The sequence below is a fragment of the Narcine bancroftii genome, chromosome 8 (genome assembly GCF_036971445.1).
Source record: "Narcine bancroftii isolate sNarBan1 chromosome 8, sNarBan1.hap1, whole genome shotgun sequence".
Lineage (NCBI taxonomy): Eukaryota > Metazoa > Chordata > Chondrichthyes > Torpediniformes > Narcinidae > Narcine > Narcine bancroftii.
The window spans coordinates 80,204,386-80,216,318 of record NC_091476.1 but is presented as its reverse complement, the minus strand read 5'-3'; the positions used below and the strand labels follow the sequence as shown (position 1 = coordinate 80,216,318).

General features: G+C 39.0%; 1 protein-coding gene across 1 annotated transcript in view; it reads right to left on the bottom strand.

Moving 5' to 3' along the window:
- Positions 1 to 11,933, bottom strand: part of LOC138740948 (NACHT, LRR and PYD domains-containing protein 3-like) — a 76,290-nt gene that overhangs the window by 11,739 nt on the left and 52,618 nt on the right. The window lies entirely within an intron of this gene.

Here is an 11,933-nt window from a genome sequence, read left to right as displayed (position 1 = left end):
GGACAATCTATTTCATAAATGGGTATTAAATTGAAATGACCCAGTTTCAACGGGAGCTCGTAGTCCTCGTGCAGTATTGCCTAAAGTTGAACTTACATGTTCCGATTGAATTTGACAATTGGTGGCAAATTTTAACTTAAAAAATTGTAATTTGTTTCACTTATTTGCATGTTAATCATTTTGCTCACTGTCAGATGACCTATTTTCCTCGAATTCTAAGGCATAATATTAACTTTTATATTTACAGCTTCGCAACAAATGTTTAATTATCTAGATTTATAATACTTTCGCTTGATTACGATCATCCGTGTTAGTTAAGAACAAGAGCGATTGGGGACCGGATTATAGTCGTTAATTTTCTGATGAGGTTTGGACTCTATTTGTAATTTAGTTAATGCTACTTTCGTTGGTATCCGACATAGTTTATTTCAATTTAAAGTGGACCATTTAGCATTTTTTTATAATACTCAATTAGCTCCTTTTATTCAGATATAAATACTTTGTGTGACAAATATAAAATTTCGGAGACTTCCTTGGTTCACCTGTTTTGGTGTTGCCCAATGCTAGAACAAAAACAAAACCAGAAAGGTATTTTGCACACGCTATGGGTGATCCTCCAGGTTTTATTGGAGGATTTCCCTTTAAATGCTGTGTTTATATTATCTGATAATGACGTGTATTTTTACTTCTTCACGAATACCTCTTTTATATTTTATTTCATCAATATCCAGATGTACATTGAACAATTAGAAAGACAGCACTCCACCTGCACATACAATGTTTAAATTATATTATACCAGATTTAAGCTTAGAAAAATATCAAATGATAATTTGTCAAATACATGGGGCCTCTGTGGAATATTATCATAATATAATTTTTTAAGAATTTTCAAAAACTTGAAATTATTGTGTTGCTTTTGAATAATCATCACTCAATATCCACATGCGAGATTTATTTTGACACTTGTCAACTCGAAACTGTTTGGATTAAAGGGCTCGTTCTACTTTTGTACCTGTTTTTCTCTTTGATTAATATATTTTAAATATTGCTGTAGCGTTTAGGTGTTTTCCTAAATTTAATTTTATTATGTCATTTCTTTATTAAGCATGTACTTTGAATATCAGTTGTTTGTTTATGCATGCAGGAGTTTATCTAATATTTTCAATGGAACAGTCCATGGTTATACTGCACAAATTCATTGTTATTGAAATTAACAAAAATATTTTAAAAAAGGAATGAAAGATATTGTGGTGAAGAAGTAGAATGCACAGCATGGATTCATTTCAACAATAATGGAATTCAAGGACATGGAAGTAATGCTGTGGCTTTATAAATGAGACCTGACTTGAAATATTATGAGCAATTTAATACTCAGCTCCAACATCCTCTGTGTTTTTTTTCTGTGTTGAAACTGTATATCTATTTTTCTATCTCAGTTTCCATCCCATGCTATCTACCATTTCTCATCATCCTATTGTGCCAAATCTTTTTTAAATGCCTGTCGTCTTGCCAAAGACTAAATTCTTAGGAACATATTATTTCTCAGACTACTTCACGAAATATTAGCAAACACAGATGTTAGGCTTACGAGCCTGTAGTTCCCTTGTGTTTTCATGCAGAATACAGAGACACAATATCCATAATTCTCTGGTCACATCATCCAGCATCTTTATTAATTGTAACCCTAACATCTCAGATAGGGCACTTCCAATTTCAGCTTCCAAAAGTTTCCTACCCCTTTCTAACGAGGCATAGGAGAATTCACTAAATTTAAAGGCATCTTGACATTCATCACTTCATCCACTGGCGCATCTTACACATAGAAACATAGAAGATAGGAGCAGGAGTAGGTCATTCGACCCTTCGAGCCTGCTCCGCCATTCAATGAGATCATGGCTGATCTTAAAGTTCAGTACCCCGTCCCCGCCTTCTCTCCGTAACCGTTAATACCCTTATACTGAAGAAATATATCTTATTCCCTCTTAAATATATTTAATGAACCTGCCTCTACTGCCCTCTGTGGCAATGAATTCCACTGATTCACCACCATCTGGGTAAAGAAATTCCTCCTCATCTCGGTCCTAAATGGTTTGCCTATTGTCCTCAAACCATGGCCCCGGGTTCTGGATATTCCCATCATTGGAAACATCCCATCTGCATCCATTCTGTCCAGTCCTGCCAGAATTTTATATGTCTCTATGAGATCCCCTCTCAATCTTCTAAACTCCAGGGAGTACAATCCCAATTTGTGCAATCTTTCCTCATAAGTCATTCCTGCCATTCCAGGAATCAGCCTGGTGAATCGCCTCTGCACTCCCTCCATTGCAAGAACATCCTTCCTTAGATAAGGTGACCAAAACTGCACACAATACTCCAGGTGTGGTCCCACCAAGGCCCTGTACAGCTGCAGTAAGGTATCCTTGTTCCTATACTCAAACCCTCTTGATATGAAGGCCAACATACCATTTGCCTTTTTAACCACCTGCTGTACCTGCATGCTCGCCTTCAGAGACTGATGTACAGGTACCCCTATGTCTCTCTGCACTTCCCCATCTCTTAATCTATTGCCATTCAAATAGTAATCTGCCCTCCGGTTTGTATTACCAAAGTGGATAACCTCACATTTATCCACATTGTAGTGCATTTGCCATGTATCTGCCCAGTCCCTCAATTTATCCAAATCACACTGGAGCTTCCTGATCCCCTCTTCCATGCACACAACCCCTCCTAGCTTAGTGTCATCTGCAAATTTGGAGATATTACATCCAATCCCCTCATCCAGATCATTAATGTAAATTGTGAACAGCTGGGGTCCCAGTACAGATCCCTGTGGTACCCCACTGGTTACCGCCTGCCACTCAGAAAACGAGCCATTTATCCTAACTCTCTATCTTCTACCTGCCAGCCAGTTCTCAATCCACTTCAATACTTTGCCCCCAATCCCATGGCCCTTGATTTTGGAAGCCAGTCATTTATGCAGGACTTTATCAAAGGCCTTTTGGAAGTCCAGGTACACCACATCTACTGGCTCTCCCCCATCTATTTTACCTGTCACCATCTCAAAGAATTCCAATAGATTTGTCAAGCACGATTTACCTTCTGTAAATCCATGTTGACTCCATCCGATCCCTTCTCTGCTAGTCATATGCTCCGCTATTACATCCTTAATAATGGATTCCATCATTTTGCCCACTACTGATGTAAGGCTCACCGGCCGATAATTCCCCAATTTTTCTCTACCCCCCTTTTTAAATAGTGGGGTAACATTAGCTACCCTCCAATCCATGGGTACTGATCCTGAGTCTATCGAGTTCTGGAAAATAATTCTTAAAGCATCTGCTATCTGAATGGCCACTTCCTTGAGTACCCTAGGAAGTAGATTATCAGGCCCTTGGGATTTATCTGCCTTCAATCCTATCAATTTCCCCAAAACCATGTCCTTAGAGATACTGATTTCTTTCAGTTCCTCCCTTGCATTAGTCTCCATGTTTCCTCTTGACATATTTATAAAAGCTTTTGCAATCGGTTTTTATATTTGCCGCAAGCTTACTTTCGTAATTTATTTTTGCTCTCTTGATTAATCCCTTTGTCCTCCTTTGCTGCATCTTGAACTGCTCCCAGTCTTCAGTTGCGGTACTTTTTTTGGCCAATTGATATGCTCTCTCTTTGGACCCAATGCTGTCTCTAATTTCCCTTGTTATCCACGGTTGAGTCACCTTTTTTGGATTATTTTTATGCCAAACTGGTATGAACGATTTTTGCAATTTCTCCATTAGATCTGTGAATGCTTTCCATTGTCTATCTACAGACAACTCCCCCATAAACACCACGCAATCAATCTTACTCAACTCCCATCTCATACCATCATAATTCCCTTTATTTAAATTCAGGACCTTAGTCTCGGTTTTAATTTCATCACTCTCCATGTCGAGTGAGAATTCGATCATATTGTGATCGCTCCTACCCAAAGGGCCTCGCACAACATGATTGCTGATTAGCCCCTTATCATTGCATAATACCCAATCTAAAATGGCCTGCTCCCCAGTTGGTTCCTCGACATATTGGTCTAGATAACCGTCCCGTAAACATTCAAGGAATTCCTCCTCCTCTGTATTTTTACCAATTTGACTAGTGCAATCTACATGCAAATTAAAGTCTCCCATGATGACAGCTGTTCCCTTATTGCACAATCTATATGCTTCTGCCGACAGTTGAAACAGAGGGAAATTTCTTAGAGACGCCATACAAATTTGACCAAAGGTATTCCTAAGAGGTCCACCTTTTCTCTGGTTACCCGTAGACGCCTCATTTACTCATAAATAAACGTGTGAATATCCTTAAAATATCTGCCAGACCCATCGTTGGTATACTCTATCGTTTAACGATTTTTACTTAGTCAGCTTTCCAGTTCCCTAATTCCTACAGGTCTACACGTGATCCAGAATGCTTATCGTATATATTTGTGTGCAATTATACAGTTTTCAGACTGAATTATTCGGGATAAATGTGGGTATCCCTTTTATCAGGGGTCGTGCACTTGACCATGATAATTATTTGCGTCGTTCAATGTGACTCGAGTTCATATGGGTGGGACAGCTTGTTAAGTCGGCATTCTGGTCTACGGGATTTCTGGTGCTCGGACCGGCGGTGGGAGGATTCGCAGTACGGAGTCGGGAGCTCGGATGGGCGGGGCCAAGGCAAGAGTCTGTGATTTGGGCTTCGGAGGCTCTTGTAAGCGGACGGACTGCGTCTAATATGCAGGGGCGATTGCTTTTTTTCACGTGTCTTATGGAACCAACGATATTTTACGTCCAAGGTGCGCCGGGGTTGTGGGCGATTACACAGAATCCTCAACCACACCACTATATACGGTATATCTTCCCCATTACTGTTTCCTGGTCATGAGCACAGCCAGAATTGCTTTCTTAATGCAAATTCCACTTCAACTGCATGCCGTACACACGTGTTCAAAAGGACTGTGTGCAGCGTGGACTATTGTGAACACCTTAAAAATAAATATATCCTATTTTATACCGTTCCTCTTTTAAAAAAAAATATTGACACGATATTCCTAAAAGCGCAAAACACCTGCATTTTTTTAATGAACGACGTTCGGCATGCACCCCCCCCCCTCCCACCCTTGTCCCACGATAAATTACAATTGACAATTATAATCATCCATTGCATGACAGCACGTTTCGGCAAGGTTCAATATCAGAAGCATCTGCAGTAACGGTGAATACATCTCACAACATTATCCAAACTCTCCTCGCTTCCATGGATTCCTTTCACCTCTCTTGATGCCTGGGACAGGAAAATTTCTGAAAGACCAGTCACACAACGGCCACGCTCTCTGACTCCACCTCCTAGAGAGGAGGGGATTTCAAAAGTCTAAAAAGACTGAAACAAATATTTTACAGGCCGCCGTCATGCTCCAGAATGAACCGCATCACAGCGCTATCACCCTACACATCCAATTTATCATACTTGTTCATGAAACGATGGATGAATAACGACCCGAGGCTCAGCGTGGACAGGACGGTGAAGATGATGGTGGACTTCAAGAGGACCAGGAACGATCACTTCCACTGATGATCACCAACTCTGTCGTGAAAAGAGTGGAGAGTACTAAACTCCTTGACGTTCACTTAATCAGTGATTTATTATGGACATTCATCTTCACCGCACCTGAACGGAAGGAGTAACAGCTCCGGCACACCATTATCACCGTTTAAAGGCCCAATCGAGAGTATCCTCTCCGCCTGAAACATGGTATGGTACAGTTTCTGCGGAGAGATGAAGCGGATGTAAATCCACAGAACCATAAGAGTGGATGACTGGTATATTAGAATATCCTTCTTCACTATCGACGTGATCTAATGGGATCGAGGTCCGCAGGGGCAAAATCATTGAGGACCAACAGAGCATATTGCAACTTCTCCCATCGGGTAGAGATACAGGAGTATAGCTGCTGGGAACACCAATCTGAGGAACATCGTCTTACCATGGGTTGTGAAAATTCCAAACGACCAATGGAACAGCTCACACTAATCATTCGAGACCCTTTTATTCATTAAACAATACCTATGTGTTTATTTGTATGTATGGATACACGGCCTGTTTTCTTTTTATCTGTATATATGTTATGTCTGGTTGTGTGTTTTCTTTATGTTTTATTTCAGCACAAGGAGAGGTCAATAAACTTTACATGATTTGATACTTCATTCTAATCCGATGCTATGCAATATTCTCTATGTACAGCTGTAGAAATGTTGGACGTGCAACAGGGCCAATTAAATATATATTCAAACACTTACCTCGAAAAATGTTAGCGTTGCATCCATTTTCTTTGTGCAGCGTATTCGAAAAGTGTTTGCAGTTTAAATAATTATGTTCATGAAAAAATCATTAAATGACAATTGTTTCGTTGCATAATCCATCCATATCATACCTTCAAGTTATCGTTAGTTCATTCCCTTTAGTGGTGTCCATGGTTGTTTGAATTAAACAGAATTGTCGGAGAACCAATGAGTAAAAATATATTATTAATCGATTACCTCCAAATTAGTTAAATTAAATACTTAGAATATATTAAAACTATTTCATTGTAGATACAAAGACGACCAATGACCAATTAGCACGCTTTATCCAATTATATCTTATGTCCTGCAATATTACCAATTGTGCTACGTGCCTAAATTTTCAGGGACCACCAACAAGCGCATAATTTGGGTATCCCATTTTTTGCAGTACATAGATTACCCATGCATTCAATCCTGAGGTATGAGAGAATGGTCACAAAGGCAGGAAAGCAGTAGGTGCATAACGTAAGAGGAGACAGCAGTGATCAACGCAAAGAAGGATGGCTAGGTGAATAGAGAAAAAGGTCAGAGAACAAGAGGTGTGAAGGGAAGGTGAAGGGGATTGGTGAGGAGGAAATCAGATCAGAAAAAACAAAAATTTCGTTGTTTATTCCAACTACCTGGAGGTTGCCTGAATGAATAATCATTTGTTATTCCACCAATTTACTGGTGATTTTGGTGGGACAGTACATAAGACCATGGACCTATGTGTATAGCTGTGTGATAAATAACTATAATGGTTGCTACTGGGAGGTCTCAGCCACTTGTTCGAACAGAGCGAAATTGTTCAGCCAAGTGATCTCTCAATCACCACCGTGTCGCCCTGATGTTTACACAGCACGAAGAGGTTTCGAACACCGTCTGGAGTGTATGTTATATAACTTTAGAAATAGGTCGAAGAAGTGTGCATGCATAAGCTGCAATGATGTATAAACTATAATTGAAATTTGACAAGAGGTATTTCCTTCCGACGGTCGTGGTAATTCCTACAACATTGCTACGCACATATGCTCTCTTTTAATTTGGATCCAGCAAAGTGATTTCCTTTCCTATACGGCGACTTGTTCAAAGTTACGTTGCACCATGACATGATTTTCAATATTAATAAATAGTTACATCTTTAAATTATTTTTTTTTCGCAGAAGCAAATTTTCGTCCTAACGTGTCAATAGAACAAGTGCGAGGAAAGATTACATGTAATCGAGAATTATCATTTTAAAATTTCAAAAGCATAAAGAATGAGTTGTCAGACACAGTTTCGTTCTACAGGGACACTCAGGATATTCAGCAATTGAAATTTTGCTCTTTTCACGGTTTCAGCACTGATTCAAAATACTTTCATCAAGAGAATTAGTCAGGATTGGATTTATATACTTTCCAATCAGCTGCAGAGCTTTTCCAGCTCTGGCAAAAATATATTGTTAAATAAAGAGGTAGTTCACGTTGTATCATTTATTTATCTTGATATTTGGAAACTATTTAAAATGTCTGGGTGTATAATCTGTCAAGCAATAATTACACCGAACGTGTCCTGCGTATTTCCTTGTAGTACACTTGAACAGCATCCTTACACGTATTTACTCATATTTAAAAGCAACAGTTGTTGAAAAGCAGAAACAGGAGACTCCTGGCCTGACTGCCTGTCCCAACGGAGATTTGTACAAAGCTTAATGTCAGGAAGACACATGATATGAGTGAGTGCAGAGAGGAGAGTAGTATTTTAGCTATGATGTCACAAAATGTCAACGGGAAGAGGTATCTGCCTTTGTGATATTTATTTCCAATTCGGTTCTAGGCATCGACAGAGAGTTTCGTGGATTTGTTTTATTCGTGTGCCAGTGAAAATCATTTGGGGAAAACGAACGAGCACGATAATAATTGTCTCTGTCCTAGTTGTTGCGAATTTAATAGACAAGCAAATATTTGATTTCATATAGACGAACGACTCAGGAATAAATTTAAGTATCTTGCCAAACGAACAAGAATGTTTTCAGAATGTGGATGAGATTATTGTGTGCAGAAGTTTGAAATGAAAGATTGTAGAATTGACGTCTGATTAGAACAAGCCTGTATGCTGAACAATGTTGAAGTAAGAATAAAGGAAGTGCTTGATCTTCGTAAAAATATTTACAAGGTAACCCTATAACCACTTACAACACGAAATCAGGCTAGTTTAGTCCTAAAGGTCGGTGCCGATCATCATCTCCAACCTAATCCAAATTTCCCGCATTTGGCCATAACACTCCACTCTTCTCTCGTCCATATAATTATCCAGCCTATCCTTGAATATTAACATCAATCTCACTTCTTCCACCACTGCTGAAAGTTTATTCCATAGCCCCACCACCTCCTGCGTAAAGAAACTCCCCCTTATGTCTCCATTAAACATTTCCACTTTTACTCTCACTGGATGAGGTATTCTTTTCCTGTATGGTCACATCATTATAGGATAGTCGTGGAAGCTATCGAGAAGATTTATCAGGATGTTGTCTGAATTGGAAAATAATTCACAGGGGGAATGTTCGCAGAGCTCAGGCTTTCTCTTTGAAGAGAATAAGGATTAGAAGAAATAACGGAGGTGTACAAGTTTATCAAAGGCACAAATATGGTGACCAAACAGCGCCTTTTACTGTTGGCAGGAATAGCAAATACCAGAGGATATCTAAACAAGTTGAATGGAGGGATATTTAAGGTTGACATTTGGTATAATATATAAAGAATGTTCAAGGTGCCTGTAATGACTTGCCAGGGATAATGGTGGAGGCGGAAAGAGCAGGGGTATTTAAAAATCTAGTCAGCAGGCACTCGGATGAAAGAAAAAATGGAGGTTGAAGGAATAGGAAGGGTAACCTATTTCTAATGAACTTATAGGTCTGTACAATATAGAATTTAGAAAGGACTATAATGAGCTGTCGTGGGGTGATGGAAATTACTCTTGTCCACTGCTTGGCTACCGGGGTTTGAAGAGTTGAACAAAAATGGGAAATAGAGCATTGCGCTTGATTTTTATTAAGAGAAATATCACTTGATAGACTATAATGGTATTTTCTAAGGTTATTGCATTAACAATATATGTAAAAACCCTTGTGTAGAAGTTGTAACCGATGGTTGCAAGGACAGGTCGGCTATCTTTTATCACCGGTTTTGTTCATTTTAGCAATTGAAAGCCTGGCTGAGTTAATAATATAGGATTCCAAGATAAACTGTATCATGGTGAATAAGCAAGAGTATAACAATTAATGATCTGGGGATAATATTCTGATTTATTTAACAGATCCTTTGAATTCATTGTGTCAACTGCAATGAAGACAAGAAAAATATGGGGAACTTTCTGTTTATAACATGAATTAGGATAAAAATGAAATTATGCCTTTAACAAATGGTTACAATACACAGTGTAAACGTGCTCTCAGTTTACCTCAGTTGTTCTCAACATTTTTGTTTCCACCCACATAAAACTTCAATTATTCCCTGTATGATAGATACTCTGTGATAATAAGGAATTGCTTAAGGTGGTATGTGTGTGGAAATAAAGATTTTGAAAACCATTATATTAATCATAAGTAATTGTTTCATTATGTACACCGCATCATAACTCCAAAGGAAACTGGCCAATGACATTTTCATATCAAGCAAAATATTTCAGTAGCACTTTGGTCTAAAGTAGTGATTTTCAACCTTATATTCCCACTCACATACCACCATAAGGAATCCATTACTCATCACAGAACAGCAATGGCCGAGGAAATACCAAACGTTGAATGTGAATGGTAGGAAAAATGTTGAGGACTACTGGTTTATGGGTACTGAATTCGAAATATATGACTTAAGTGTTCGTGTGGATAAAGTATTAAAGGATAATAAGTTAAATTATTCACCATCGTTGAAGTAAATTATAGATATGAAATGCATTGCCTATTTATTTTGTAGTTATGAATAGTTGATTTGAAATGAATCTGTTCAATGAAGCTATAGTTCATCAAATGTTAATATCCAGTGTTAGGATTGTTTATAGAAAGGAAATATGGCGAGGTTTTTATGGAGAAAATAACGTGGAGTTTTGAATTAGGAAGATTACACCTCCTCAATTTTATGAATTAATATAAGGCAGCCCAACTGTGATTTATTAACATCATGTTTGATTATGAGTACCCCTGTGTTTACTCCAGTCAACAACAAGTATACTGTCTTAGATACTGTTGTGGAGGAGACGATCTATTGGGGACAAGTCATGGAGGTCGGGTCTCTGGCACAGGGGCTGGAACCTTGGCTCAGAAGTGAAAGGGGAAAAGTTTAGGGCTATTGTTGTTGAGTGCTCGCTGGTTGGGGAAGATATAGCAGGTTTGTTGAACGAATTCGGGGATCTCGGCTGATATGTTACTTCTCAGGAGCCAGGGTCAGTCATGCCTCTAATCGAGTGCACAGCTTTCTGGAAGGGGATGGCGAGATGTTAGAAGTCATGGTCCACGTCGGGATCAATGGCAATGTTAGAAGTAGGATGAGGCGCTGAAATGTGATTAAATATAATCAGGGAATCATTTCAAAACCAAGACGTCAGGGTTGCAATCTATGGATTTATCCCTGTGCCACGAGTTAGTGAGGGTCGAAATAGAAAATTGTGGAGGATGAATGCGTGGCTCAGGAGCTGGTGCAATGGGCAGTGGTTTACATATCTGGATCAGTTGGATGTCATCTGGGCTAAGTCAGACATGTACAAAAGGGACGGGCTGCAGTTGACTGGGAGGGGGAATAACAAACTGATGGGAAGGTTTCCTAGAGCTGTTGATGATATTTTAAAATAATTTGCTAATGGTTTACAATATGAATTATAGTATGGAAATTCGGGAAGAAGTACACTTAGAATGGAGGGACCAAAACAGATATATGAATGAAGAAGGGAGCAAGGTAAAGTAGTTGGTACCAAAGGGAGTATATGTGGAGGACACTTCCTCATGTACATATATTGTAATTCAAGGAACATACTCAATAATGGATCTGATCTTACGGCATGGATGGGCACATTGTAATATGATATTGTGGCCATCGGATAAGCTTGGGAGCGGGAAAAGCATGTTGAGCAGTTAAATATTCCAGGATCCCGTTGTTCTAGGCATTGCAGAAAGTGGTAAAAATATGTGGAGGTGCTCTATTGCTTATTAGAGAGTATTTTACAACAGTGCAGTGGCAGAATGACTTGGTAGCATCGTCCAGCGAGGGTATTTGGGTGGAATTGATGTATGCAGAGGCATAATACAATAAACGGAGTACATTATATACCACCAACGGGCTGAGGGAATTTGTAAGGATATTGCGTATATGTGTAATAAACATGAGATGGTAGATTTGGAATATTTCAGTTTTCCAAACATTAACATGGAGATCCATAGTGTAAGAGAGCTGAATAGGACAGTTTGTTAAGAGTGTTCAGGCAATTTTCTGAAACAAATCGTGAAAGAACTGACTCGAGAAGGTAAAGCTTTGGATCTCCTAAAAGTAAACGAGGTAAGTCAGATGATAGAGGTATGTGCTGGAGTACAGTTTGGGTGTAGTGATCACAATACTATTTGTTT